Consider the following 5,000-nt stretch of genomic DNA (forward strand, 5'->3'; position numbering starts at 1 on the left):
ATTCAATTGAACACGTGTTTCATGGTTTTCTAGAATTCTTCCCCTAAGGCTGCAAATAAGGGGTTGAAAGTTTGTATGGAAAAATCTTTAAAACGCCACCGATTATTATAAAATGTTTAATTTAGATAGACTCTTAAAAATATTTAATTGAACATGTGTTTCATGGTTTTCTACAATTCACCCCCTAAGGGTGCAAATAAGGGGTTGAAAGTTTGTATGGAAAAATCTTTAAATCGCCATCGATTTTTATAAAATCAGAAACGGTGGTGGTGGTGGTGGTGGTGGTGGTGGTATTGGTGGTGGTGGTGGTATTGGTGGTGGTGGTGGTGGTGGTCGTGGTGGTGGTGGCGGTGGTATTGGTGGTGGTGGTGGTGGTGGTCGTGGTGGTGGCGGCGGCGGCGGCGGCGCCGGCGGCGGTGGTGGTGGTGGATGCGGTGGTGGTGGATGCGGTGGTGGTGGTGGATGCGGTGGTGGTGGTGGTGGTGGTCGTGGTGGTGGTGGTCGTGGTGGTGGTCGTGGTGGTGGTCGTGGTCGTGGCGGTGGTCGTGGCGGTGGTGGTGGTGGTGGTGGTGGTGGTGGTGGTGGTGGTGGTGCTGGTGCTCTTGGTCACGGTGTTCACTCCCCATCAACTCTCATTCACCATTCCACCCGGCCGTCCGTCTGTCAGTCGGCACGTCCCGAGTGTCGCGACCGTCGCTCTGTACATATGTGAGGTGTCGACGAGCCAAACGTATGAGCGTAGTCGACCCTCCACGGAGGTTTTGTAGTAGTATTCGTGTGTTACTATAACGCATAAATACACACAACACACCCATACCACACATAATATTGTGGTGTTGTACAGTGTCGGTCGACGGGCGCGCGCGTGCGGTTGGTTATGTTTGTTGTGGGGGTTTGTTGTGGGGCTCTCTCGCTCTTCTTGTGATTAGTAGTCACAGTTTTGCGTAGAGTGTCTCGCGTCTCTCCCCATTACGGGCATCAACGCCGCACGATTTGCGTTGTTCGTATATCAACTTTGATACATTGTTATATCGATGTTTGTTCAGCGACCGTTCTAATACCAGTGTGCGCGGCCACCCTTTGCGGGGCGACACGTTCCTTTAAAATTGGCCACGATCTCTCCAACACCGAGCGTTGATTTGTATACACAACATGTTCACGCTCATGTTAAACGAGAGATTATGAGAGTGTGTTGTGTGCGTTTTGCGACCGTTGTCGCTGCGCACGCATCAAAGATCTCGTCAGAGAACGTTCAGTACTGCGACCGAGCACCGGCACACACCGCCACCGCTTTCGTCTTCGTTCTAACCGACGACGGCGTCTGCGCGTGCGTTGTGCGGCGCGCGCGTCGTGTGTAATATCGGAGCGGCGATAGTTTGCGCGCGAACCGACATGCATTCATTCATTCATTCATTTGTTTGTTTGTTTGTTTGTGTGTTATCGCTCGTCGCGTAAGCTTTCAAAGTTCAAAATTTATTATAATTTTATTTTTTAAAAGTCATCGCGACGCGTCTCTCGACGCCCGCGTTCGACGTTTAACAAAATAAATAAAACAACGCGAGAGTTAGCGATGTTGTTATTGTTAGCTCCCTGGTTGATCCTGCCAGTAGTTATATGCTTGTCTCAAAGATTAAGCCATGCATGTCTCAGTGCAAGCCGTATTAAGGCGATACCGCGAATGGCTCAATATATCAGTTTTGGTTCCTTAGATCTTACTCAGTTACTTGGATAACTGTGGTAATTCTAGAGCTAATACATGCAATCAGAACTCTGACCAGTGATGGGATGAGTGCTTTTATTAGATCAAAACCAATCGACGGAGGGCTTCGCGTCCGAAGTCGTTAATTTTGATGAATCTGGATAACTTTTGCCGATCGCATGGTCAAGTACCGGCGACGCATCTTTCAAATGTCTGCCTTATCAACTTTCGATGGTAGTTTCTGCGACTACCATGGTTGTCACGGGTAACGGGGAATCAGGGTTCGATTCCGGAGAGGGAGCCTGAGAAACGGCTACCACATCCAAGGAAGGCAGCAGGCGCGCAAATTACCCACTCCCGGCACGGGGAGGTAGTGACGAAAAATAACGATACGGGACTCTTTCGAGGCCTCGTAATCGGAATGAGTACACTTTAAATATTTTAACGAGGAACAATTGGAGGGCAAGTCTGGTGCCAGCAGCCGCGGTAATTCCAGCTCCAATAGCGTATACTAAAATTGTTGCGGTTAAAAAGCTCGTAGTTGCATTTGTGCGCCGCGCTGTCGGTGCACCGCATCCGCGGTGATACTGACACGTCTGCGGAGCATATCGTCGGTGAGCCGGCGGTAAAACGCCGGTTCAATATCAAAATCCTATCGCGGTTCTCTTCGGTGAGTGTCGAGATGGGCCGACAATTTTACTTTGAACAAATTAGAGTGCTCAAAGCGGGCTCAAAATGCCGCTTGAATATTTCGTGCATGGAATAATAGAATATGATCTCGGTTCTATTTTGTTGGTTTTCAGAACTCCGAGGTAATGATTAATAGGGATAACTGGGGGCATTCGTATTGCGACGTTAGAGGTGAAATTCTTGGATCGTCGCAAGACGAACATCAGCGAAAGCATTTGCCAAAGGTGTTTTCATCAATCAAGAACGAAAGTTAGAGGTTCGAAGGCGATTAGATACCGCCCTAGTTCTAACCGTAAATATGTCGTCTAGCGATCCGCCGACGTTAATACAATGGCTCGGCGGGCAGCTTCCGGGAAACCAAAGATTTTGGACTCCGGGGGGAGTATGGTTGCAAAGCTGAAACTTAAAGGAATTGACGGAAGGGCACCACCAGGAGTGGAGCCTGCGGCTTAATTTGACTCAACACGGGAAATCTCACCAGGCCCGGACACCGGAAGGATTGACAGATTAACAGCTCTTTCTTGATTCGGTGGGTGGTGGTGCATGGCCGTTCTTAGTTGGTGGAGCGATTTGTCTGGTTAATTCCGGTAACGAACGAGACTCTAGCCTGCTAAATAGGCGTCGTCATTTAGGTGTGCGCGATTTCGGTCGCGCAACTCACTGGCGACGTATTAAAATTCTTCTTAGAGGGACCGGCGTCTTCGAGCCGCACGAGATTGAGCAATAACAGGTCTGTGATGCCCTTAGATGTCCTGGGCCGCACGCGCGCTACACTGAAGGAATCAGCATGTTCTCCCTGGCCTAGAGGCCCGGGCAACCCGTTGAAACTCCTTCGTGCTGGGGATTGGGGTTTGCAATTATCCCCCATAAACGAGGAATTCCTAGTAAGCGCGAGTCATAAGCTCGCGTTGATTACGTCCCTGCCCTTTGTACACACCGCCCGTCGCTACTACCGATTGAATGATTTAGTGAGGTCTTCGGACCGACACGCGGTGGCTTCACGGCCGTCGGCGTTGCTGGGAAGTTGACCAAACTTGATCATTTAGAGGAAGTAAAAGTCGTAACAAGGTTTCCGTAGGGGAACCTGCGGAAGGATCATTAACGTGTTTGTGTGTTGTCGAAATACATCACACATAACAAAGATATATGATTATACAAAAAAAAGGCGATGAGAGCGAAAGCGCCCGCGCAACATTTTCGACGAAAAGACAACAAATCGAGAGCGCACGACGGTGCATCGCGTCGCCACAGAGCGGAACAGTGTCGCCGGCGCGCGCGCGCGCGCGCGCTCCCTGCAAACTTGCTGGAACGTGTGCACGTGTGCGTGCGGGGTGGTCGGCTCGGCGAGCCGGCGGTGGAACGCGATCGACGCAGACCGGTGAGAATCCGCGCCGCGAGTCGATCGCACCGCTGCTGACAGGCTCGCCGCTATACGAGTCCACACCACCATAGGCGTATACTTTTCGCTAGTCGGCGACGAGATGATGTCGTGTGTCGTCCTCGTCGATACTGCGGGGGCGGTCGTTCTCCGCTAAACTATATAATGCGGTCGGACGGGGGACGGACGGACGTCGCGCCGCGGCGGCAGTCGAGAGCTCTACGTTTGCCCGTATTGCGAACGACTCCGCGCCGCGACAGATGTCCGTGTCCCTGTCTGTAGTGTGTCCGTGATCGCGCCGGCATCGTCTCCTCCGCACACTCGTGCGTGGTGGGCGTGGCCCGGCGCCGATCGTCGGTAGATCACAAACAAACAAACAAATTGAACATCCATAATCTCTACGCACGTCGTCTCCGACGAGTCCACGTGCGGCGAGTGTGGTTGTTGATGATGTCGACGTAGTCGACAATGTTCGTGACACGTTTCAAACATTTTTAAACATGTTATTTTTGCGTTGGTCTTTACTGATCGCGCAAAATAAACAAACCACTACCCTGAACGGTGGATCACTTGGCTCGCGGGTCGATGAAGAACGCAGTTAACTGCGCGTCATAGTGTGAACTGCAGGACACATTTGAACATCGACATTTCGAACGCACATTGCGGTCCGTGGGGTTACATCCAGGACCACTCCTGTCTGAGGGCCGGCTGCATAAAAACAAATGCCACACTGTACGCTGACCGCGTACAAATGGCGGTTCCGTCGAGTGCGAGCGCACAGCTCGCTATCGCGGTCCGTTCAAATATGCGACCAGCCAATGTCGTGCGCCGCGCCGCCTCCCCGGTGGCCGGCGCCGACTCGCTTCGCAACACACTTGTGCGAACGGCAATGCGAGTACACCTCTCATTGCCGACGGAGGAGGCGCGACCCGTTCTCTCCTGTACCCTTCGAGATAAAAATCAGAGGGTCCACGGGAGTTGAACTAGTGCCGCGCCGAATCCGGTGTGCGCGCACGCGAGATAGAGATGTCTCCGTGCGTTCACGCTCGCGCGTCTCGCGTATAGCGCGAGTATAGTGGGTAGCGTACGCTCAGTAGGCGGACTCGACGTCCGAAGTGCGCGTCGACGCCGACGCTCGTCGGGGGAGGAGGGTGGCGGAAGTGTGAGATACGGCGGCGGATCGTCGCTGTGATCGAACGCGTCCAACGCCCGCCCCGCGAGATCGGCGCCTTC

General features: G+C 52.5%; 2 non-coding genes across 2 annotated transcripts; both read left to right on the forward strand.

Annotated features, from left to right (window-relative positions):
* The first annotated feature begins 1,587 nt into the window (after positions 1-1,587).
* LOC146534969 (small subunit ribosomal RNA) lies at positions 1,588-3,490 on the forward strand. Its single transcript, XR_014878493.1, has one exon. It is a non-coding gene; the product is annotated as a small subunit ribosomal RNA (ribosomal RNA).
* Positions 3,491-4,317: 827 nt separating this feature from the next.
* On the forward strand, positions 4,318-4,474 carry LOC146534970 (5.8S ribosomal RNA). The gene has a single exon (XR_014878517.1). It is a non-coding gene; the product is annotated as a 5.8S ribosomal RNA (ribosomal RNA).
* Positions 4,475-5,000: the final 526 nt, after the last annotated feature.

The sequence above is a fragment of the Heliconius melpomene genome, chromosome 11, assembly GCF_056956725.1.
Source record: "Heliconius melpomene rosina isolate 202511_hmr_F chromosome 11, ASM5695672v1, whole genome shotgun sequence".
NCBI classification, from domain to species: Eukaryota; Metazoa; Arthropoda; class Insecta; order Lepidoptera; family Nymphalidae; genus Heliconius; species Heliconius melpomene.